The 24410-nt window shown below is 47.8% G+C and overlaps 17 non-coding genes across 17 annotated transcripts; all 17 read right to left on the reverse strand.

The window, feature by feature from the left end:
* Positions 1–229: 229 nt before the first annotated feature.
* Positions 230–420, reverse strand: LOC142691912 (U2 spliceosomal RNA). Its single transcript, XR_012860419.1, has one exon. It is a non-coding gene; the product is annotated as a U2 spliceosomal RNA (small nuclear RNA).
* Positions 421–1712: 1292 nt separating this feature from the next.
* LOC142691915 (U2 spliceosomal RNA) lies at positions 1713–1903 on the reverse strand. Its single transcript, XR_012860421.1, has one exon. It is a non-coding gene; the product is annotated as a U2 spliceosomal RNA (small nuclear RNA).
* A 1276-nt stretch (positions 1904–3179) lies between these two features.
* LOC142691916 (U2 spliceosomal RNA) lies at positions 3180–3370 on the reverse strand. Its single transcript, XR_012860422.1, has one exon. It is a non-coding gene; the product is annotated as a U2 spliceosomal RNA (small nuclear RNA).
* Positions 3371–4638: 1268 nt separating this feature from the next.
* On the reverse strand, positions 4639–4829 carry LOC142691917 (U2 spliceosomal RNA). Its single transcript, XR_012860423.1, has one exon. It is a non-coding gene; the product is annotated as a U2 spliceosomal RNA (small nuclear RNA).
* Positions 4830–6113: 1284 nt separating this feature from the next.
* LOC142691918 (U2 spliceosomal RNA) lies at positions 6114–6304 on the reverse strand. Its single transcript, XR_012860424.1, has one exon. It is a non-coding gene; the product is annotated as a U2 spliceosomal RNA (small nuclear RNA).
* Positions 6305–7604: 1300 nt separating this feature from the next.
* Positions 7605–7795, reverse strand: LOC142691919 (U2 spliceosomal RNA). Its single transcript, XR_012860425.1, has one exon. It is a non-coding gene; the product is annotated as a U2 spliceosomal RNA (small nuclear RNA).
* A 1296-nt stretch (positions 7796–9091) lies between these two features.
* LOC142691921 (U2 spliceosomal RNA) lies at positions 9092–9282 on the reverse strand. The gene has a single exon (XR_012860427.1). It is a non-coding gene; the product is annotated as a U2 spliceosomal RNA (small nuclear RNA).
* A 1300-nt stretch (positions 9283–10582) lies between these two features.
* LOC142691922 (U2 spliceosomal RNA) lies at positions 10583–10773 on the reverse strand. The gene has a single exon (XR_012860428.1). It is a non-coding gene; the product is annotated as a U2 spliceosomal RNA (small nuclear RNA).
* Positions 10774–12041: 1268 nt separating this feature from the next.
* Positions 12042–12232, reverse strand: LOC142691923 (U2 spliceosomal RNA). Its single transcript, XR_012860429.1, has one exon. It is a non-coding gene; the product is annotated as a U2 spliceosomal RNA (small nuclear RNA).
* Positions 12233–13508: 1276 nt separating this feature from the next.
* LOC142691924 (U2 spliceosomal RNA) lies at positions 13509–13699 on the reverse strand. The gene has a single exon (XR_012860430.1). It is a non-coding gene; the product is annotated as a U2 spliceosomal RNA (small nuclear RNA).
* A 1292-nt stretch (positions 13700–14991) lies between these two features.
* LOC142691926 (U2 spliceosomal RNA) lies at positions 14992–15182 on the reverse strand. The gene has a single exon (XR_012860431.1). It is a non-coding gene; the product is annotated as a U2 spliceosomal RNA (small nuclear RNA).
* A 1296-nt stretch (positions 15183–16478) lies between these two features.
* On the reverse strand, positions 16479–16669 carry LOC142691927 (U2 spliceosomal RNA). Its single transcript, XR_012860432.1, has one exon. It is a non-coding gene; the product is annotated as a U2 spliceosomal RNA (small nuclear RNA).
* A 1283-nt stretch (positions 16670–17952) lies between these two features.
* LOC142691928 (U2 spliceosomal RNA) lies at positions 17953–18143 on the reverse strand. Its single transcript, XR_012860433.1, has one exon. It is a non-coding gene; the product is annotated as a U2 spliceosomal RNA (small nuclear RNA).
* A 1275-nt stretch (positions 18144–19418) lies between these two features.
* LOC142691929 (U2 spliceosomal RNA) lies at positions 19419–19609 on the reverse strand. Its single transcript, XR_012860434.1, has one exon. It is a non-coding gene; the product is annotated as a U2 spliceosomal RNA (small nuclear RNA).
* A 1292-nt stretch (positions 19610–20901) lies between these two features.
* LOC142691930 (U2 spliceosomal RNA) lies at positions 20902–21092 on the reverse strand. Its single transcript, XR_012860435.1, has one exon. It is a non-coding gene; the product is annotated as a U2 spliceosomal RNA (small nuclear RNA).
* A 1272-nt stretch (positions 21093–22364) lies between these two features.
* On the reverse strand, positions 22365–22555 carry LOC142691931 (U2 spliceosomal RNA). The gene has a single exon (XR_012860436.1). It is a non-coding gene; the product is annotated as a U2 spliceosomal RNA (small nuclear RNA).
* A 1280-nt stretch (positions 22556–23835) lies between these two features.
* Positions 23836–24026, reverse strand: LOC142691933 (U2 spliceosomal RNA). The gene has a single exon (XR_012860438.1). It is a non-coding gene; the product is annotated as a U2 spliceosomal RNA (small nuclear RNA).
* Between the last annotated feature and the right edge of the window lie 384 nt (positions 24027–24410).

A 24410-nucleotide genomic window follows, 5' to 3' on the forward strand; every position in this document is an offset into this window, starting at 1 on the left:
TGAGGTGTTCCAATGTGAAATGCCGGAAACACAGAAACACAGACGACACACAACAAGAGGTGGCAATCTATTCATTAATTGCATTTAATCAATGAGCTCATTATCACTCATGCATTGTCCAACAGGTGTTGAAATAATGGGATTAAAAGGGGAGATCCCTTCAGAAAGACAGAAACAATAGCAAAGACAAAAAACACTTTTGGAATCTGCTTTTAGTCAACACATAAGGAAAGGGTGCACCGGTCCTGGAAATACTGCAATACCAGGTCAATGCGTGGAGTGGACAGAGCAAGCTCTATTTCCATCTCCCTGTTCTAAAAATCCATTTAATATATGGTCCCCAGATAGGGGACGTATCAGATATTAAACTGATAAGAACAGATACTACACTTGATCTTAGCCAAAAGGCCGAGAAGCGATAACCCGAACGGGCCGCGCGTTGCCCGAGCCTGCCCGATACTGCTGTTCAGCCCTTGCAGCGATTCAGCCTACTTCTAGGCAATTCCATGGGGCCCTGCAGGCTCACACACTCACAGCTACACGGGAGGTGAATAAAGGCCGGAGAGGAAGCCAGACAGGATTTGCTTCTTTTGCTTGCACCACAATGCAGTGCTGAAAGAGGAGGAATCTACATAAAAACGCCTTCCTGGCAACGCCCAAATGCCCTGCTGCCATGCAGATAAACACTGGCAGCGGCAGCAAGTGCATGCCCACAGCCACCCCTTGTTCCTTCACACCTTGTATCAGCTGTAATCCAGTCCAGTCCAGTGCTGCCTGCTGAGCAGCACTGACCAACACTGCCTGGGCCCAGGCTTTTATCTCTGAGGCCCCATTATGATGTCAGAAAGCTGGCTCTGGAATCCTGAGGGCTCCACTATGACACGTGCAAAGTTCCGTCTGAACTTTATATAAGACGGTGAGGCTCAGTCAGTCAGTCACTCAGTGTTGCCTGAGAGGGCAACACTGCAACAGCCGGCCGCCAGGCTGTCTTTTTTTTGCACAGCTAGTTGCCTCCAGGAGGCCACAAGAGGGAGACAAGGGACTGCAAAATGGAAAATAGGCATCCACCAACTTTACAGACAACTTCTCCTTGCTCCTACAACCTCCATCCTTGCACAGTTTGTTATTCTTCTAGGTAACATAGTAACAAATCCAAATTGCTGCTCTCTTTGTAGGCAAGCAAGGCTTTGTTGCAACTGCAATTCTTACTTCTTCTTGAAATGTAGGGACGACAGTACATTCCATCACATCCATCTAGTGTACACAGGTAGGTCCATTGTGGCGGGCAGGCGAGCGGGCGGGCTGCTTTATTGGCTGTTTGCTGTTCCCCTACTCCACTCCACTATTTGACTGTTGTGCTGCATCAATCAATCAATCAATCAATCAATCAATCAATCAATCAATCAATCAATCAGTGGCTGGCTCAGGTGCAGCTCTTTAACTTACCTAAAAGGGAGGGCGGAGAGAAGACAAGGAAGGTGAATGAGGTGTTCCAATGTGAAATGCCGGAAACACAGAAACACAGACGACACACAACAAGAGGTGGCAATCTATTCATTAATTGCATTTAATCAATGAGCTCATTATCACTCATGCATTGTCCAACAGGTGTTGAAATAATGGGATTAAAAGGGGAGATCCCTTCAGAAAGACAGAAACAATAGCAAAGACAAAAAACACTTTTGGAATCTGCTTTTAGTCAACACATAAGGAAAGGGTGCACCGGTCCTGGAAATACTGCAATACCAGGTCAATGCGTGGAGTGGACAGAGCAAGCTCTATTTCCATCTCCCTGTTCTAAAAATCCATTTAATATATGGTCCCCAGATAGGGGACGTATCAGATATTAAACTGATAAGAACAGATACTACACTTGATCTTAGCCAAAAGGCCGAGAAGCGATAACCCGAACGGGCCGCGCGTTGCCCGAGCCTGCCCGATACTGCTGTTCAGCCCTTGCAGCGATTCAGCCTACTTCTAGGCAATTCCATGGGGCCCTGCAGGCTCACACACTCACAGCTACACGGGAGGTGAATAAAGGCCGGAGAGGAAGCCAGACAGGATTTGCTTCTTTTGCTTGCACCACAATGCAGTGCTGAAAGAGGAGGAATCTACATAAAAACGCCTTCCTGGCAACGCCCAAATGCCCTGCTGCCATGCAGATAAACACTGGCAGCGGCAGCAAGTGCATGCCCACAGCCACCCCTTGTTCCTTCACACCTTGTATCAGCTGTAATCCAGTCCAGTCCAGTGCTGCCTGCTGAGCAGCACTGACCAACACTGCCTGGGCCCAGGCTTTTATCTCTGAGGCCCCATTATGATGTCAGAAAGCTGGCTCTGGAATCCTGAGGGCTCCACTATGACACGTGCAAAGTTCCGTCTGAACTTTATATAAGACGGTGAGGCTCAGTCAGTCACTCAGTGTTGCCTGAGAGGGCAACACTGCAACAGCCGGCCGCCAGGCTGTCTTTTTTTTGCACAGCTAGTTGCCTCCAGGAGGCCACAAGAGGGAGACAAGGGACTGCAAAATGGAAAATAGGCATCCACCAACTTTACAGACAACTTCTCCTTGCTCCTACAACCTCCATCCTTGCACAGTTTGTTATTCTTCTAGGTAACATAGTAACAAATCCAAATTGCTGCTCTCTTTGTAGGCAAGCAAGGCTTTGTTGCAACTGCAATTCTTACTTCTTCTTGAAATGTAGGGACGACAGTACATTCCATCACATCCATCTAGTGTACACAGGTAGGTCCATTGTGGCGGGCAGGCGAGCGGGCGGGCTGCTTTATTGGCTGTTTGCTGTTCCCCTACTCCACTCCACTATTTGACTGTTGTGCTGCATCAATCAATCAATCAATCAATCAATCAATCAATCAATCAGTGGCTGGCTCAGGTGCAGCTCTTTAACTTACCTAAAAGGGAGGGCGGAGAGAAGACAAGGAAGGTGAATGAGGTGTTCCAATGTGAAATGCCGGAAACACAGAAACACAGACGACACACAACAAGAGGTGGCAATCTATTCATTAATTGCATTTAATCAATGAGCTCATTATCACTCATGCATTGTCCAACAGGTGTTGAAATAATGGGATTAAAAGGGGAGATCCCTTCAGAAAGACAGAAACAATAGCAAAGACAAAAAACACTTTTGGAATCTGCTTTTAGTCAACACATAAGGAAAGGGTGCACCGGTCCTGGAAATACTGCAATACCAGGTCAATGCGTGGAGTGGACAGAGCAAGCTCTATTTCCATCTCCCTGTTCTAAAAATCCATTTAATATATGGTCCCCAGATAGGGGACGTATCAGATATTAAACTGATAAGAACAGATACTACACTTGATCTTAGCCAAAAGGCCGAGAAGCGATAACCCGAACGGGCCGCGCGTTGCCCGAGCCTGCCCGATACTGCTGTTCAGCCCTTGCAGCGATTCAGCCTACTTCTAGGCAATTCCATGGGGCCCTGCAGGCTCACACACTCACAGCTACACGGGAGGTGAATAAAGGCCGGAGAGGAAGCCAGACAGGATTTGCTTCTTTTGCTTGCACCACAATGCAGTGCTGAAAGAGGAGGAATCTACATAAAAACGCCTTCCTGGCAACGCCCAAATGCCCTGCTGCCATGCAGATAAACACTGGCAGCGGCAGCAAGTGCATGCCCACAGCCACCCCTTGTTCCTTCACACCTTGTATCAGCTGTAATCCAGTCCAGTCCAGTGCTGCCTGCTGAGCAGCACTGACCAACACTGCCTGGGCCCAGGCTTTTATCTCTGAGGCCCCATTATGATGTCAGAAAGCTGGCTCTGGAATCCTGAGGGCTCCACTATGACACGTGCAAAGTTCCGTCTGAACTTTATATAAGACGGTGAGGCTCAGTCAGTCACTCAGTGTTGCCTGAGAGGGCAACACTGCAACAGCCGGCCGCCAGGCTGTCTTTTTTTTGCACAGCTAGTTGCCTCCAGGAGGCCACAAGAGGGAGACAAGGGACTGCAAAATGGAAAATAGGCATCCACCAACTTTACAGACAACTTCTCCTTGCTCCTACAACCTCCATCCTTGCACAGTTTGTTATTCTTCTAGGTAACATAGTAACAAATCCAAATTGCTGCTCTCTTTGTAGGCAAGCAAGGCTTTGTTGCAACTGCAATTCTTACTTCTTCTTGAAATGTAGGGACGACAGTACATTCCATCACATCCATCTAGTGTACACAGGTAGGTCCATTGTGGCGGGCAGGCGAGCGGGCGGGCTGCTTTATTGGCTGTTTGCTGTTCCCCTACTCCACTCCACTATTTGACTGTTGTGCTGCATCAATCAATCAATCAATCAATCAATCAATCAGTGGCTGGCTCAGGTGCAGCTCTTTAACTTACCTAAAAGGGAGGGCGGAGAGAAGACAAGGAAGGTGAATGAGGTGTTCCAATGTGAAATGCCGGAAACACAGAAACACAGACGACACACAACAAGAGGTGGCAATCTATTCATTAATTGCATTTAATCAATGAGCTCATTATCACTCATGCATTGTCCAACAGGTGTTGAAATAATGGGATTAAAAGGGGAGATCCCTTCAGAAAGACAGAAACAATAGCAAAGACAAAAAACACTTTTGGAATCTGCTTTTAGTCAACACATAAGGAAAGGGTGCACCGGTCCTGGAAATACTGCAATACCAGGTCAATGCGTGGAGTGGACAGAGCAAGCTCTATTTCCATCTCCCTGTTCTAAAAATCCATTTAATATATGGTCCCCAGATAGGGGACGTATCAGATATTAAACTGATAAGAACAGATACTACACTTGATCTTAGCCAAAAGGCCGAGAAGCGATAACCCGAACGGGCCGCGCGTTGCCCGAGCCTGCCCGATACTGCTGTTCAGCCCTTGCAGCGATTCAGCCTACTTCTAGGCAATTCCATGGGGCCCTGCAGGCTCACACACTCACAGCTACACGGGAGGTGAATAAAGGCTGGAGAGGAAGCCAGACAGGATTTGCTTCTTTTGCTTGCACCACAATGCAGTGCTGAAAGAGGAGGAATCTACATAAAAACGCCTTCCTGGCAACGCCCAAATGCCCTGCTGCCATGCAGATAAACACTGGCAGCGGCAGCAAGTGCATGCCCACAGCCACCCCTTGTTCATTCACACCTTGTATCAGCTGTAATCCAGTCCAGTCCAGTGCTGCCTGCTGAGCAGCACTGACCAACACTGCCTGGGCCCAGGCTTTTATCTCTGAGGCCCCATTATGATGTCAGAAAGCTGGCTCTGGAATCCTGAGGGCTCCACTATGACACGTGCAAAGTTCCGTCTGAACTTTATATAAGACGGTGAGGCTCAGTCAGTCACTCAGTGTTGCCTGAGAGGGCAACACTGCAACAGCCGGCCGCCAGGCTGTCTTTTTTTTGCACAGCTAGTTGCCTCCAGGAGGCCACAAGAGGGAGACAAGGGACTGCAAAATGGAAAATAGGCATCCACCAACTTTACAGACAACTTCTCCTTGCTCCTACAACCTCCATCCTTGCACAGTTTGTTATTCTTCTAGGTAACATAGTAACAAATCCAAATTGCTGCTCTCTTTGTAGGCAAGCAAGGCTTTGTTGCAACTGCAATTCTTACTTCTTCTTGAAATGTAGGGACGACAGTACATTCCATCACATCCATCTAGTGTACACAGGTAGGTCCATTGTGGCGGGCAGGCGAGCGGGCGGGCTGCTTTATTGGCTGTTTGCTGTTCCCCTACTCCACTCCACTATTTGACTGTTGTGCTGCATCAATCAATCAATCAATCAATCAATCAATCAATCAATCAATCAATCAGTGGCTGGCTCAGGTGCAGCTCTTTAACTTACCTAAAAGGGAGGGCGGAGAGAAGACAAGGAAGGTGAATGAGGTGTTCCAATGTGAAATGCCGGAAACACAGAAACACAGACGACACACAACAAGAGGTGGCAATCTATTCATTAATTGCATTTAATCAATGAGCTCATTATCACTCATGCATTGTACAACAGGTGTTGAAATAATGGGATTAAAAGGGGAGATCCCTTCAGAAAGACAGAAACAATAGCAAAGACAAAAAACACTTTTGGAATCTGCTTTTAGTCAACACATAAGGAAAGGGTGCACCGGTCCTGGAAATACTGCAATACCAGGTCAATGCGTGGAGTGGACAGAGCAAGCTCTATTTCCATCTCCCTGTTCTAAAAATCCATTTAATATATGGTCCCCAGATAGGGGACGTATCAGATATTAAACTGATAAGAACAGATACTACACTTGATCTTAGCCAAAAGGCCGAGAAGCGATAACCCGAACGGGCCGCGCGTTGCCCGAGCCTGCCCGATACTGCTGTTCAGCCCTTGCAGCGATTCAGCCTACTTCTAGGCAATTCCATGGGGCCCTGCAGGCTCACACACTCACAGCTACACGGGAGGTGAATAAAGGCCGGAGAGGAAGCCAGACAGGATTTGCTTCTTTTGCTTGCACCACAATGCAGTGCTGAAAGAGGAGGAATCTACATAAAAACGCCTTCCTGGCAACGCCCAAATGCCCTGCTGCCATGCAGATAAACACTGGCAGCGGCAGCAAGTGCATGCCCACAGCCACCCCTTGTTCCTTCACACCTTGTATCAGCTGTAATCCAGTCCAGTCCAGTGCTGCCTGCTGAGCAGCACTGACCAACACTGCCTGGGCCCAGGCTTTTATCTCTGAGGCCCCATTATGATGTCAGAAAGCTGGCTCTGGAATCCTGAGGGCTCCACTATGACACGTGCAAAGTTCCGTCTGAACTTTATATAAGACGGTGAGGCTCAGTCAGTCACTCAGTGTTGCCTGAGAGGGCAACACTGCAACAGCCGGCCGCCAGGCTGTCTTTTTTTTGCACAGCTAGTTGCCTCCAGGAGGCCACAAGAGGGAGACAAGGGACTGCAAAATGGAAAATAGGCATCCACCAACTTTACAGACAACTTCTCCTTGCTCCTACAACCTCCATCCTTGCACAGTTTGTTATTCTTCTAGGTAACATAGTAACAAATCCAAATTGCTGCTCTCTTTGTAGGCAAGCAAGGCTTTGTTGCAACTGCAATTCTTACTTCTTCTTGAAATGTAGGGACGACAGTACATTCCATCACATCCATCTAGTGTACACAGGTAGGTCCATTGTGGCGGGCAGGCGAGCGGGCGGGCTGCTTTATTGGCTGTTTGCTGTTCCCCTACTCCACTCCACTATTTGACTGTTGTGCTGCATCAATCAATCAATCAATCAATCAATCAATCAATCAATCAATCAATCAATCAATCAATCAATCAGTGGCTGGCTCAGGTGCAGCTCTTTAACTTACCTAAAAGGGAGGGCGGAGAGAAGACAAGGAAGGTGAATGAGGTGTTCCAATGTGAAATGCCGGAAACACAGAAACACAGACGACACACAACAAGAGGTGGCAATCTATTCATTAATTGCATTTAATCAATGAGCTCATTATCACTCATGCATTGTCCAACAGGTGTTGAAATAATGGGATTAAAAGGGGAGATCCCTTCAGAAAGACAGAAACAATAGCAAAGACAAAAAACACTTTTGGAATCTGCTTTTAGTCAACACATAAGGAAAGGGTGCACCGGTCCTGGAAATACTGCAATACCAGGTCAATGCGTGGAGTGGACAGAGCAAGCTCTATTTCCATCTCCCTGTTCTAAAAATCCATTTAATATATGGTCCCCAGATAGGGGACGTATCAGATATTAAACTGATAAGAACAGATACTACACTTGATCTTAGCCAAAAGGCCGAGAAGCGATAACCCGAACGGGCCGCGCGTTGCCCGAGCCTGCCCGATACTGCTGTTCAGCCCTTGCAGCGATTCAGCCTACTTCTAGGCAATTCCATGGGGCCCTGCAGGCTCACACACTCACAGCTACACGGGAGGTGAATAAAGGCCGGAGAGGAAGCCAGACAGGATTTGCTTCTTTTGCTTGCACCACAATGCAGTGCTGAAAGAGGAGGAATCTACATAAAAACGCCTTCCTGGCAACGCCCAAATGCCCTGCTGCCATGCAGATAAACACTGGCAGCGGCAGCAAGTGCATGCCCACAGCCACCCCTTGTTCCTTCACACCTTGTATCAGCTGTAATCCAGTCCAGTCCAGTGCTGCCTGCTGAGCAGCACTGACCAACACTGCCTGGGCCCAGGCTTTTATCTCTGAGGCCCCATTATGATGTCAGAAAGCTGGCTCTGGAATCCTGAGGGCTCCACTATGACACGTGCAAAGTTCCGTCTGAACTTTATATAAGACGGTGAGGCTCAGTCAGTCACTCAGTGTTGCCTGAGAGGGCAACACTGCAACAGCCGGCCGCCAGGCTGTCTTTTTTTTGCACAGCTAGTTGCCTCCAGGAGGCCACAAGAGGGAGACAAGGGACTGCAAAATGGAAAATAGGCATCCACCAACTTTACAGACAACTTCTCCTTGCTCCTACAACCTCCATCCTTGCACAGTTTGTTATTCTTCTAGGTAACATAGTAACAAATCCAAATTGCTGCTCTCTTTGTAGGCAAGCAAGGCTTTGTTGCAACTGCAATTCTTACTTCTTCTTGAAATGTAGGGACGACAGTACATTCCATCACATCCATCTAGTGTACACAGGTAGGTCCATTGTGGCGGGCAGGCGAGCGGGCGGGCTGCTTTATTGGCTGTTTGCTGTTCCCCTACTCCACTCCACTATTTGACTGTTGTGCTGCATCAATCAATCAATCAATCAATCAATCAATCAATCAATCAATCAATCAATCAATCAATCAGTGGCTGGCTCAGGTGCAGCTCTTTAACTTACCTAAAAGGGAGGGCGGAGAGAAGACAAGGAAGGTGAATGAGGTGTTCCAATGTGAAATGCCGGAAACACAGAAACACAGACGACACACAACAAGAGGTGGCAATCTATTCATTAATTGCATTTAATCAATGAGCTCATTATCACTCATGCATTGTCCAACAGGTGTTGAAATAATGGGATTAAAAGGGGAGATCCCTTCAGAAAGACAGAAACAATAGCAAAGACAAAAAACACTTTTGGAATCTGCTTTTAGTCAACACATAAGGAAAGGGTGCACCGGTCCTGGAAATACTGCAATACCAGGTCAATGCGTGGAGTGGACAGAGCAAGCTCTATTTCCATCTCCCTGTTCTAAAAATCCATTTAATATATGGTCCCCAGATAGGGGACGTATCAGATATTAAACTGATAAGAACAGATACTACACTTGATCTTAGCCAAAAGGCCGAGAAGCGATAACCCGAACGGGCCGCGCGTTGCCCGAGCCTGCCCGATACTGCTGTTCAGCCCTTGCAGCGATTCAGCCTACTTCTAGGCAATTCCATGGGGCCCTGCAGGCTCACACACTCACAGCTACACGGGAGGTGAATAAAGGCCGGAGAGGAAGCCAGACAGGATTTGCTTCTTTTGCTTGCACCACAATGCAGTGCTGAAAGAGGAGGAATCTACATAAAAACGCCTTCCTGGCAACGCCCAAATGCCCTGCTGCCATGCAGATAAACACTGGCAGCGGCAGCAAGTGCATGCCCACAGCCACCCCTTGTTCCTTCACACCTTGTATCAGCTGTAATCCAGTCCAGTCCAGTGCTGCCTGCTGAGCAGCACTGACCAACACTGCCTGGGCCCAGGCTTTTATCTCTGAGGCCCCATTATGATGTCAGAAAGCTGGCTCTGGAATCCTGAGGGCTCCACTATGACACGTGCAAAGTTCCGTCTGAACTTTATATAAGACGGTGAGGCTCAGTCAGTCACTCAGTGTTGCCTGAGAGGGCAACACTGCAACAGCCGGCCGCCAGGCTGTCTTTTTTTTGCACAGCTAGTTGCCTCCAGGAGGCCACAAGAGGGAGACAAGGGACTGCAAAATGGAAAATAGGCATCCACCAACTTTACAGACAACTTCTCCTTGCTCCTACAACCTCCATCCTTGCACAGTTTGTTATTCTTCTAGGTAACATAGTAACAAATCCAAATTGCTGCTCTCTTTGTAGGCAAGCAAGGCTTTGTTGCAACTGCAATTCTTACTTCTTCTTGAAATGTAGGGACGACAGTACATTCCATCACATCCATCTAGTGTACACAGGTAGGTCCATTGTGGCGGGCAGGCGAGCGGGCGGGCTGCTTTATTGGCTGTTTGCTGTTCCCCTACTCCACTCCACTATTTGACTGTTGTGCTGCATCAATCAATCAATCAATCAATCAATCAATCAATCAATCAATCAATCAATCAATCAATCAATCAGTGGCTGGCTCAGGTGCAGCTCTTTAACTTACCTAAAAGGGAGGGCGGAGAGAAGACAAGGAAGGTGAATGAGGTGTTCCAATGTGAAATGCCGGAAACACAGAAACACAGACGACACACAACAAGAGATGGCAATCTATTCATTAATTGCATTTAATCAATGAGCTCATTATCACTCATGCATTGTCCAACAGGTGTTGAAATAATGGGATTAAAAGGGGAGATCCCTTCAGAAAGACAGAAACAATAGCAAAGACAAAAAACACTTTTGGAATCTGCTTTTAGTCAACACATAAGGAAAGGGTGCACCGGTCCTGGAAATACTGCAATACCAGGTCAATGCGTGGAGTGGACAGAGCAAGCTCTATTTCCATCTCCCTGTTCTAAAAATCCATTTAATATATGGTCCCCAGATAGGGGACGTATCAGATATTAAACTGATAAGAACAGATACTACACTTGATCTTAGCCAAAAGGCCGAGAAGCGATAACCCGAACGGGCCGCGCGTTGCCCGAGCCTGCCCGATACTGCTGTTCAGCCCTTGCAGCGATTCAGCCTACTTCTAGGCAATTCCATGGGGCCCTGCAGGCTCACACACTCACAGCTACACGGGAGGTGAATAAAGGCCGGAGAGGAAGCCAGACAGGATTTGCTTCTTTTGCTTGCACCACAATGCAGTGCTGAAAGAGGAGGAATCTACATAAAAACGCCTTCCTGGCAACGCCCAAATGCCCTGCTGCCATGCAGATAAACACTGGCAGCGGCAGCAAGTGCATGCCCACAGCCACCCCTTGTTCCTTCACACCTTGTATCAGCTGTAATCCAGTCCAGTCCAGTGCTGCCTGCTGAGCAGCACTGACCAACACTGCCTGGGCCCAGGCTTTTATCTCTGAGGCCCCATTATGATGTCAGAAAGCTGGCTCTGGAATCCTGAGGGCTCCACTATGACACGTGCAAAGTTCCGTCTGAACTTTATATAAGACGGTGAGGCTCAGTCAGTCACTCAGTGTTGCCTGAGAGGGCAACACTGCAACAGCCGGCCGCCAGGCTGTCTTTTTTTTGCACAGCTAGTTGCCTCCAGGAGGCCACAAGAGGGAGACAAGGGACTGCAAAATGGAAAATAGGCATCCACCAACTTTACAGACAACTTCTCCTTGCTCCTACAACCTCCATCCTTGCACAGTTTGTTATTCTTCTAGGTAACATAGTAACAAATCCAAATTGCTGCTCTCTTTGTAGGCAAGCAAGGCTTTGTTGCAACTGCAATTCTTACTTCTTCTTGAAATGTAGGGACGACAGTACATTCCATCACATCCATCTAGTGTACACAGGTAGGTCCATTGTGGCGGGCAGGCAAGCGGGCGGGCTGCTTTATTGGCTGTTTGCTGTTCCCCTACTCCACTCCACTATTTGACTGTTGTGCTGCATCAATCAATCAATCAATCAATCAATCAATCAGTGGCTGGCTCAGGTGCAGCTCTTTAACTTACCTAAAAGGGAGGGCGGAGAGAAGACAAGGAAGGTGAATGAGGTGTTCCAATGTGAAATGCCGGAAACACAGAAACACAGACGACACACAACAAGAGGTGGCAATCTATTCATTAATTGCATTTAATCAATGAGCTCATTATCACTCATGCATTGTCCAACAGGTGTTGAAATAATGGGATTAAAAGGGGAGATCCCTTCAGAAAGACAGAAACAATAGCAAAGACAAAAAACACTTTTGGAATCTGCTTTTAGTCAACACATAAGGAAAGGGTGCACCGGTCCTGGAAATACTGCAATACCAGGTCAATGCGTGGAGTGGACAGAGCAAGCTCTATTTCCATCTCCCTGTTCTAAAAATCCATTTAATATATGGTCCCCAGATAGGGGACGTATCAGATATTAAACTGATAAGAACAGATACTACACTTGATCTTAGCCAAAAGGCCGAGAAGCGATAACCCGAACGGGCCGCGCGTTGCCCGAGCCTGCCCGATACTGCTGTTCAGCCCTTGCAGCGATTCAGCCTACTTCTAGGCAATTCCATGGGGCCCTGCAGGCTCACACACTCACAGCTACACGGGAGGTGAATAAAGGCCGGAGAGGAAGCCAGACAGGATTTGCTTCTTTTGCTTGCACCACAATGCAGTGCTGAAAGAGGAGGAATCTACATAAAAACGCCTTCCTGGCAACGCCCAAATGCCCTGCTGCCATGCAGATAAACACTGGCAGCGGCAGCAAGTGCATGCCCACAGCCACCCCTTGTTCCTTCACACCTTGTATCAGCTGTAATCCAGTCCAGTCCAGTGCTGCCTGCTGAGCAGCACTGACCAACACTGCCTGGGCCCAGGCTTTTATCTCTGAGGCCCCATTATGATGTCAGAAAGCTGGCTCTGGAATCCTGAGGGCTCCACTATGACACGTGCAAAGTTCCGTCTGAACTTTATATAAGACGGTGAGGCTCAGTCAGTCACTCAGTGTTGCCTGAGAGGGCAACACTGCAACAGCCGGCCGCCAGGCTGTCTTTTTTTTGCACAGCTAGTTGCCTCCAGGAGGCCACAAGAGGGAGACAAGGGACTGCAAAATGGAAAATAGGCATCCACCAACTTTACAGACAACTTCTCCTTGCTCCTACAACCTCCATCCTTGCACAGTTTGTTATTCTTCTAGGTAACATAGTAACAAATCCAAATTGCTGCTCTCTTTGTAGGCAAGCAAGGCTTTGTTGCAACTGCAATTCTTACTTCTTCTTGAAATGTAGGGACGACAGTACATTCCATCACATCCATCTAGTGTACACAGGTAGGTCCATTGTGGCGGGCAGGCGAGCGGGCGGGCTGCTTTATTGGCTGTTTGCTGTTCCCCTACTCCACTCCACTATTTGACTGTTGTGCTGCATCAATCAATCAATCAATCAATCAATCAATCAATCAATCAGTGGCTGGCTCAGGTGCAGCTCTTTAACTTACCTAAAAGGGAGGGCGGAGAGAAGACAAGGAAGGTGAATGAGGTGTTCCAATGTGAAATGCCGGAAACACAGAAACACAGACGACACACAACAAGAGGTGGCAATCTATTCATTAATTGCATTTAATCAATGAGCTCATTATCACTCATGCATTGTCCAACAGGTGTTGAAATAATGGGATTAAAAGGGGAGATCCCTTCAGAAAGACAGAAACAATAGCAAAGACAAAAAACACTTTTGGAATCTGCTTTTAGTCAACACATAAGGAAAGGGTGCACCGGTCCTGGAAATACTGCAATACCAGGTCAATGCGTGGAGTGGACAGAGCAAGCTCTATTTCCATCTCCCTGTTCTAAAAATCCATTTAATATATGGTCCCCAGATAGGGGACGTATCAGATATTAAACTGATAAGAACAGATACTACACTTGATCTTAGCCAAAAGGCCGAGAAGCGATAACCCGAACGGGCCGCGCGTTGCCCGAGCCTGCCCGATACTGCTGTTCAGCCCTTGCAGCGATTCAGCCTACTTCTAGGCAATTCCATGGGGCCCTGCAGGCTCACACACGCACAGCTACACGGGAGGTGAATAAAGGCCGGAGAGGAAGCCAGACAGGATTTGCTTCTTTTGCTTGCACCACAATGCAGTGCTGAAAGAGGAGGAATCTACATAAAAACGCCTTCCTGGCAACGCCCAAATGCCCTGCTGCCATGCAGATAAACACTGGCAGCGGCAGCAAGTGCATGCCCACAGCCACCCCTTGTTCCTTCACACCTTGTATCAGCTGTAATCCAGTCCAGTCCAGTGCTGCCTGCTGAGCAGCACTGACCAACACTGCCTGGGCCCAGGCTTTTATCTCTGAGGCCCCATTATGATGTCAGAAAGCTGGCTCTGGAATCCTGAGGGCTCCACTATGACACGTGCAAAGTTCCGTCTGAACTTTATATAAGACGGTGAGGCTCAGTCAGTCACTCAGTGTTGCCTGAGAGGGCAACACTGCAACAGCCGGCCGCCAGGCTGTCTTTTTTTTGCACAGCTAGTTGCCTCCAGGAGGCCACAAGAGGGAGACAAGGGACTGCAAAATGGAAAATAGGCATCCACCAACTTTACAGACAACTTCTCCTTGCTCCTACAACCTCCATCCTTGCACAGTTTGTTATTCTTCTAGGTAACATAGTAACAAATCCAAATTGCTGCTCTCTTTGTAGGCAAGCAAGGCTTTGTTGCAACTGCAATTCTTACTTCTTCTTGAAATGTAGGGACGACAGTACATTCCATCACATCCATCTAGTGTACACAGGTAGGTCCATTGTGGCGGGCAGGCGAGCGGGCGGGCTGCTTTATTGGCTGTTTGCTGTTCCCCTACTCCACTCCACTATTTGACTGTTGTGCTGCATCAATCAATCAATCAATCAATCAATCAATCAATCAATCAATCAATCAATCAATCAGTGGCTGGCTCAGGTGCAGCTCTTTAACTTACCTAAAAGGGAGGGCGGAGAGAAGACAAGGAAGGTGAATGAGGTGTTCCAATGTGAAATGCCGGAAACACAGAAACACAGACGACACACAACAAGAGGTGGCAATCTATTCATTAATTGCATTTAATCAATGAGCTCATTATCACTCATGCATTGTCCAACAGGTGTTGAAATAATGGGATTAAAAGGGGAGATCCCTTCAGAAAGACAGAAACAATAGCAAAGACAAAAAACACTTTTGGAATCTGCTTTTAGTCAACACATAAGGAAAGGGTGCACCGGTCCTGGAAATACTGCAATACCAGGTCAATGCGTGGAGTGGACAGAGCAAGCTCTATTTCCATCTCCCTGTTCTAAAAATCCATTTAATATATGGTCCCCAGATAGGGGACGTATCAGATATTAAACTGATAAGAACAGATACTACACTTGATCTTAGCCAAAAGGCCGAGAAGCGATAACCCGAACGGGCCGCGCGTTGCCCGAGCCTGCCCGATACTGCTGTTCAGCCCTTGCAGCGATTCAGCCTACTTCTAGGCAATTCTATGGGGCCCTGCAGGCTCACACACTCACAGCTACACGGGAGGTGAATAAAGGCCGGAGAGGAAGCCAGACAGGATTTGCTTCTTTTGCTTGCACCACAATGCAGTGCTGAAAGAGGAGGAATCTACATAAAAACGCCTTCCTGGCAACGCCCAAATGCCCTGCTGCCATGCAGATAAACACTGGCAGCGGCAGCAAGTGCATGCCCACAGCCACCCCTTGTTCCTTCACACCTTGTATCAGCTGTAATCCAGTCCAGTCCAGTGCTGCCTGCTGAGCAGCACTGACCAACACTGCCTGGGCCCAGGCTTTTATCTCTGAGGCCCCATTATGATGTCAGAAAGCTGGCTCTGGAATCCTGAGGGCTCCACTATGACACGTGCAAAGTTCCGTCTGAACTTTATATAAGACGGTGAGGCTCAGTCAGTCACTCAGTGTTGCCTGAGAGGGCAACACTGCAACAGCCGGCCGCCAGGCTGTCTTTTTTTTTGCACAGCTAGTTGCCTCCAGGAGGCCACAAGAGGGAGACAAGGGACTGCAAAATGGAAAATAGGCATCCACCAACTTTACAGACAACTTCTCCTTGCTCCTACAACCTCCATCCTTGCACAGTTTGTTATTCTTCTAGGTAACATAGTAACAAATCCAAATTGCTGCTCTCTTTGTAGGCAAGCAAGGCTTTGTTGCAACTGCAATTCTTACTTCTTCTTGAAATGTAGGGACGACAGTACATTCCATCACATCCATCTAGTGTACACAGGTAGGTCCATTGTGGCGGGCAGGCGAGCGGGCGGGCTGCTTTATTGGCTGTTTGCTGTTCCCTACTCCACTCCACTATTTGACTGTTGTGCTGCATCAATCAATCAATCAATCAATCAATCAATCAATCAATCAATCAATCAATCAATCAATCAGTGGCTGGCTCAGGTGCAGCTCTTTAACTTACCTAAAAGGGAGGGCGGAGAGAAGACAAGGAAGGTGAATGAGGTGTTCCAATGTGAAATGCCGGAAACACAGAAACACAGACGACACACAACAAGAGGTGGCAATCTATTCATTAATTGCATTTAATCAATGAGCTCATTATCACTCATGCATTGTCCAACAGGTGTTGAAATAATGGGATTAAAAGGGGAGATCCCTTCAGAAAGACAGAAACAATAGCAAAGACAAAAAACACTTTTGGAATCTGCTTTTAGTCAACACATAAGGAAAGGGTGCACCGGTCCTGGAAATACTGCAATACCAGGTCAATGCGTGGAGTGGACAGAGCAAGCTCTATTTCCATCTCCCTGTTCTAAAAATCCATTTAATATATGGTCCCCAGATAGGGGACGTATCAGATATTAAACTGATAAGAACAGATACTACACTTGATCTTAGCCAAAAGGCCGAGAAGCGATAACCCGAACGGGCCGCGCGTTGCCCGAGCCTGCCCGATACTGCTGTTCAGCCCTTGCAGCGATTCAGCCTACTTCTAGGCAATTCCATGGGGCCCTGCAGGCTCACACACTCACAGCTACACGGGAGGTGAATAAAGGCCGGAGAGGAAGCCAGACAGGATTTGCTTCTTTTGCTTGCACCACAATGCAGTGCTGAAAGAGGAGGAATCTACATAAAAACGCCTTCCTGGCAACGCCCAAATGCCCTGCTGCCATGCAGATAAACACTGGCAGCGGCAGCAAGTGCATGCCCACAGCCACCCCTTGTTCCTTCACACCTTGTATCAGCTGTAATCCAGTCCAGTCCAGTGCTGCCTGCTGAGCAGCACTGACCAACACTGCCTGGGCCCAGGCTTTTATCTCTGAGGCCCCATTATGATGTCAGAAAGCTGGCTCTGGAATCCTGAGGGCTCCACTATGACACGTGCAAAGTTCCGTCTGAACTTTATATAAGACGGTGAGGCTCAGTCAGTCACTCAGTGTTGCCTGAGAGGGCAACACTGCAACAGCCGGCCGCCAGGCTGTCTTTTTTTTGCACAGCTAGTTGCCTCCAGGAGGCCACAAGAGGGAGACAAGGGACTGCAAAATGGAAAATAGGCATCCACCAACTTTACAGACAACTTCTCCTTGCTCCTACAACCTCCATCCTTGCACAGTTTGTTATTCTTCTAGGTAACATAGTAACAAATCCAAATTGCTGCTCTCTTTGTAGGCAAGCAAGGCTTTGTTGCAACTGCAATTCTTACTTCTTCTTGAAATGTAGGGACGACAGTACATTCCATCACATCCATCTAGTGTACACAGGTAGGTCCATTGTGGCGGGCAGGCGAGCGGGCGGGCTGCTTTATTGGCTGTTTGCTGTTCCCTACTCCACTCCACTATTTGACTGTTGTGCTGCATCAATCAATCAATCAATCAATCAATCAATCAATCAATCAATCAATCAGTGGCTGGCTCAGGTGCAGCTCTTTAACTTACCTAAAAGGGAGGGCGGAGAGAAGACAAGGAAGGTGAATGAGGTGTTCCAATGTGAAATGCCGGAAACACAGAAACACAGACGACACACAACAAGAGGTGGCAATCTATTCATTAATTGCATTTAATCAATGAGCTCATTATCACTCATGCATTGTCCAACAGGTGTTGAAATAATGGGATTAAAAGGGGAGATCCCTTCAGAAAGACAGAAACAATAGCAAAGACAAAAAACACTTTTGGAATCTGCTTTTAGTCAACACATAAGGAAAGGGTGCACCGGTCCTGGAAATACTGCAATACCAGGTCAATGCGTGGAGTGGACAGAGCAAGCTCTATTTCCATCTCCCTGTTCTAAAAATCCATTTAATATATGGTCCCCAGATAGGGGACGTATCAGATATTAAACTGATAAGAACAGATACTACACTTGATCTTAGCCAAAAGGCCGAGAAGCGATAACCCGAACGGGCCGCGCGTTGCCCGAGCCTGCCCGATACTGCTGTTCAGCCCTTGCAGCGATTCAGCCTACTTCTAGGCAATTCCATGGGGCCCTGCAGGCTCACACACTCACAGCTACACGGGAGGTGAATAAAGGCCGGAGAGGAAGCCAGACAGGATTTGCTTCTTTTGCTTGCACCACAATGCAGTGCTGAAAGAGGAGGAATCTACATAAAAACGCCTTCCTGGCAACGCCCAAATGCCCTGCTGCCATGCAGATAAACACTGGCAGCGGCAGCAAGTGCATGCCCACAGCCACCCCTTGTTCCTTCACACCTTGTATCAGCTGTAATCCAGTCCAGTCCAGTGCTGCCTGCTGAGCAGCACTGACCAACACTGCCTGGGCCCAGGCTTTTATCTCTGAGGCCCCATTATGATGTCAGAAAGCTGGCTCTGGAATCCTGAGGGCTCCACTATGACACGTGCAAAGTTCCGTCTGAACTTTATATAAGACGGTGAGGCTCAGTCAGTCACTCAGTGTTGCCTGAGAGGGCAACACTGCAACAGCCGGCCGCCAGGCTGTCTTTTTTTTGCACAGCTAGTTGCCTCCAGGAGGCCACAAGAGGGAGACAAGGGACTGCAAAATGGAAAATAGGCATCCACCAACTTTACAGACAACTTCTCCTTGCTCCTACAACCTCCATCCTTGCACAGTTTGTTATTCTTCTAGGTAACATAGTAACAAATCCAAATTGCTGCTCTCTTTGTAGGCAAGCAAGTCTTTGTTGCAACTGCAATTCTTACTTCTTCTTGAAATGTAGGGACGACAGTACATTCCATCACATCCATCTAGTGTACACAGGTAGGTCCATTGTGGCGGGCAGGCGAGCGGGCGGGCTGCTTTATTGGCTGTTTGCTGTTCCCTACTCCACTCCACTATTTGACTGTTGTGCTGCATCAATCAATCAATCAATCAATCAATCAATCAATCAATCAGTGGCTGGCTCAGGTGCAGCTCTTTAACTTACCTAAAAGGGAGGGCGGAGAGAAGACAAGGAAGGTGAATGAGGTGTTCCAATGTGAAATGCCGGAAACACAGAAACACAGACGACACACAACAAGAGGTGGCAATCTATTCATTAATTGCATTTAATCAATGAGCTCATTATCACTCATGCATTGTCCAACAGGTGTTGAAATAATGGGATTAAAAGGGGAGATCCCTTCAGAAAGACAGAAACAATAGCAAAGACAAAAAACACTTTTGGAATCTGCTTTTAGTCAACACATAAGGAAAGGGTGCACCGGTCCTGGAAATACTGCAATACCAGGTCAATGCGTGGAGTGGACAGAGCAAGCTCTATTTCCATCTCCCTGTTCTAAAAATCCATTTAATATATGGTCCCCAGATAGGGGACGTATCAGATATTAAACTGATAAGAACAGATACTACACTTGATCTTAGCCAAAAGGCCGAGAAGCGATAACCCGAACGGGCCGCGCGTTGCCCGAGCCTGCCCGATACTGCTGTTCAGCCCTTGCAGCGATTCAGCCTACTTCTAGGCAATTCCATGGGGCCCTGCAGGCTCACACACTCACAGCTACACGGGAGGTGAATAAAGGCCGGAGAGGAAGCCAGACAGGATTTGCTTCTTTTGCTTGCACCACAATGCAGTGCTGAAAGAGGAGGAATCTACATAAAAACGCCTTCCTGGCAACGCCAAAATGCCCTGCTGCCATGCAGATAAACACTGGCAGCGGCAGCAAGTGCATGCCCACAGCCACCCCTTGTTCCTTCACACCTTGTATCAGCTGTAATCCAGTCCAGTCCAGTGCTGCCTGCTGAGCAGCACTGACCAACACTGCCTGGGCCCAGGCTTTTATCTCTGAGGCCCCATTATGATGTCAGAAAGCTGGCTCTGGAATCCTGAGGGCTCCACTATGACACGTGCAAAGTTCCGTCTGAACTTTATATAAGACGGTGAGGCTCAGTCAGTCACTCAGTGTTGCCTGAGAGGGCAACACTGCAACAGCCGGCCGCCAGGCTGTCTTTTTTTTGCACAGCTAGTTGCCTCCAGGAGGCCACAAGAGGGAGACAAGGGACTGCAAAATGGAAAATAGGCATCCACCAACTTTACAGACAACTTCTCCTTGCTCCTACAACCTCCATCCTTGCACAGTTTGTTATTCTTCTAGGTAACATAGTAACAAATCCAAATTGCTGCTCTCTTTGTAGGCAAGCAAGGCTTTGTTGCAACTGCAATTCTTACTTCTTCTTGAAATGTAGGGACGACAGTACATTCCATCACATCCATCTAGTGTACACAGGTAGGTCCATTGTGGCGGGCAGGCGAGCGGGCGGGCTGCTTTATTGGCTGTTTGCTGTTCCCCTACTCCACTCCACTATTTGACTGTTGTGCTGCATCAATCAATCAATCAATCAATCAATCAATCAATCAATCAATCAATCAATCAATCAGTGGCTGGCTCAGGTGCAGCTCTTTAACTTACCTAAAAGGGAGGGCGGAGAGAAGACAAGGAAGGTGAATGAGGTGTTCCAATGTGAAATGCCGGAAACACAGAAACACAGACGACACACAACAAGAGGTGGCAATCTATTCATTAATTGCATTTAATCAATGAGCTCATTATCACTCATGCATTGTCCAACAGGTGTTGAAATAATGGGATTAAAAGGGGAGATCCCTTCATGAAGACAGAAACAATAGCAAAGACAAAAAACACTTTTGGAATCTGCTTTTAGTCAACACATAAGGAAAGGGTGCACCGGTCCTGGAAATACTGCAATACCAGGTCAATGCGTGGAGTGGACAGAGCAAGCTCTATTTCCATCTCCCTGTTCTAAAAATCCATTTAATATATGGTCCCCAGATAGGGGACGTATCAGATATTAAACTGATAAGAACAGATACTACACTTGATCTTAGCCAAAAGGCCGAGAAGCGATAACCCGAACGGGCCGCGCGTTGCCCGAGCCTGCCCGATACTGCTGTTCAGCCCTTGCAGCGATTCAGCCTACTTCTAGGCAATTCCATGGGGCCCTGCAGGCTCACACACTCACAGCTACACGGGAGGTGAATAAAGGCCGGAGAGGAAGCCAGACAGGATTTGCTTCTTTTGCTTGCACCACAATGCAGTGCTGAAAGAGGAGGAATCTACATAAAAACGCCTTCCTGGCAACGCCCAAATGCCCTGCTGCCATGCAGATAAACACTGGCAGCGGCAGCAAGTGCATGCCCACAGCCACCCCTTGTTCCTTCACACCTTGTATCAGCTGTAATCCAGTCCAGTCCAGTGCTGCCTGCTGAGCAGCACTGACCAACACTGCCTGGGCCCAGGCTTTTATCTCTGAGGCCCCATTATGATGTCAGAAAGCTGGCTCTGGAATCCTGAGGGCTCCACTATGACACGTGCAAAGTTCCGTCTGAACTTTATATAAGACGGTGAGGCTCAGTCAGTCACTCAGTGTTGCCTGAGAGGGCAACACTGCAACAGCCGGCCGCCAGGCTGTCTTTTTTTTGCACAGCTAGTTGCCTCCAGGAGGCCACAAGAGGGAGACAAGGGACTGCAAAATGGAAAATAGGCATCCACCAACTTTACAGACAACTTCTCCTTGCTCCTACAACCTCCATCCTTGCACAGTTTGTTATTCTTCTAGGTAACATAGTAACAAATCCAAATTGCTGCTCTCTTTGTAGGCAAGCAAGGCTTTGTTGCAACTGCAATTCTTACTTCTTCTTGAAATGTAGGGACGACAGTACATTCCATCACATCCATCTAGTGTACACAGGTAGGTCCATTGTGGCGGGCAGGCGAGCGGGCGGGCTGCTTTATTGGCTGTTTGCTGTTCCCCTACTCCACTCCACTATTTGACTGTTGTGCTGCATCAATCAATCAATCAATCAATCAATCAATCAATCAGTGGCTGGCTCAGGTGCAGCTCTTTAACTTACCTAAAAGGGAGGGCGGAGAGAAGACAAGGAAGGTGAATGAGGTGTTCCAATGTGAAATGCCGGAAACACAGAAACACAGACGACACACAACAAGAGGTGGCAATCTATTCATTAATTGCATTTAATCAATGAGCTCATTATCACTCATGCATTGTCCAACAGGTGTTGAAATAATGGGATTAAAAGGGGAGATCCCTTCATGAAGACAGAAACAATAGCAAAGACAAAAAACACTTTTGGAATCTGCTTTTAGTCAACACATAAGGAAAGGGTGCACCGGTCCTGGAAATACTGCAATACCAGGTCAATGCGTGGAGTGGACAGAGCAAGCTCTATTTCCATCTCCCTGTTCTAAAAATCCATTTAATATATGGTCCCCAGATAGGGGACGTATCAGATATTAAACTGATAAGAACAGATACTACACTTGATCTTAGCCAAAAGGCCGAGAAGCGATAACCCGAACGGGCCGCGCGTTGCCCGAGCCTGCCCGATACTGCTGTTCAGCCCTTGCAGCGATTCAGCCTACTTCTAGGCAATTCCATGGGGCCCTGCAGGCTCACACACTCACAGCTACACGGGAGGTGAATAAAGGCCGGAGAGGAAGCCAGACAGGATTTGCTTCTTTTGCTTGCACCACAATGCAGTGCTGAAAGAGGAGGAATCTACATAAAAACGCCTTCCTGGCAACGCCCAAATGCCCTGCTGCCATGCAGATAAACACTGGCAGCGGCAGCAAGTGCATGCCCACAGCCACCCCTTGTTCCTTCACACCTTGTATCAGCTGTAATCCAGTCCAGTCCAGTGCTGCCTGCTGAGCAGCACTGACCAACACTGCCTGGGCCCAGGCTTTTATCTCTGAGGCCCCATTATGATGTCAGAAAGCTGGCTCTGGAATCCTGAGGGCTCCACTATGACACGTGCAAAGTTCCGTCTGAACTTTATATAAGACGGTGAGGCTCAGTCAGTCACTCAGTGTTGCCTGAGAGGGCAACACTGCAACAGCCGGCCGCCAGGCTGTCTTTTTTTTGCACAGCTAGTTGCCTCCAGGAGGCCACAAGAGGGAGACGAGGGACTGCAAAATGGAAAATAGGCATCCACCAACTTTACAGACAACTTCTCCTTGCTCCTACAACCTCCATCCTTGCACAGTTTGTTATTCTTCTAGGTAACATAGTAACAAATCCAAATTGCTGCTCTCTTTGTAGGCAAGCAAGGCTTTGTTGCAACTGCAATTCTTACTTCTTCTTGAAATGTAGGGACGACAGTACATTCCATCACATCCATCTAGTGTACACAGGTAGGTCCATTGTGGCGGGCAGGCGAGCGGGCGGGCTGCTTTATTGGCTGTTTGCTGTTCCCCTACTCCACTCCACTATTTGACTGTTGTGCTGCATCAATCAATCAATCAATCAATCAATCAATCAATCAATCAATCAGTGGCTGGCTCAGGTGCAGCTCTTTAACTTACCTAAAAGGGAGGGCGGAGAGAAGACAAGGAAGGTGAATGAGGTGTTCCAATGTGAAATGCCGGAAACACAGAAACACAGACGACACACAACAAGAGGTGGCAATCTATTCATTAATTGCATTTAATCAATGAGCTCATTATCACTCATGCATTGTCCAACAGGTGTTGAAATAATGGGATTAAAAGGGGAGATCCCTTCAGAAAGACAGAAACAATAGCAAAGACAAAAAACACTTTTGGAATCTGCTTTTAGTCAACACATAAGGAAAGGGTGCACCGGTCCTGGAAATACTGCAATACCAGGTCAATGCGTGGAGTGGACAGAGCAAGCTCTATTTCCATCTCCCTGTTCTAAAAATCCATTTAATATATGGTCCCCAGATAGGGGACGTATCAGATATTAAACTGATAAGAACAGATACTACACTTGATCTTAGCCAAAAGGCCGAGAAGCGATAACCCGAACGGGCCGCGCGTTGCCCGAGCCTGCCCGATACTGCTGTTCAGCCCTTGCAGCGATTCAGCCTACTTCTAGGCAATTCCATGGGGCCCTGCAGGCTCACACACTCACAGCTACACGGGAGGTGAATAAAGGCCGGAGAGGAAGCCAGACAGGATTTGCTTCTTTTGCTTGCACCACAATGCAGTGCTGAAAGAGGAGGAATCTACATAAAAACGCCTTCCTGGCAACGCCCAAATGCCCTGCTGCCATGCAGATAAACACTGGCAGCGGCAGCAAGTGCATGCCCACAGCCACCCCTTGTTCCTTCACACCTTGTATCAGCTGTAATCCAGTCCAGTCCAGTGCTGCCTGCTGAGCAGCACTGACCAACACTGCCTG

The sequence above is a fragment of the Rhinoderma darwinii genome (assembly GCF_050947455.1).
Source record: "Rhinoderma darwinii isolate aRhiDar2 chromosome 5 unlocalized genomic scaffold, aRhiDar2.hap1 SUPER_5_unloc_39, whole genome shotgun sequence".
Lineage (NCBI taxonomy): Eukaryota > Metazoa > Chordata > Amphibia > Anura > Rhinodermatidae > Rhinoderma > Rhinoderma darwinii.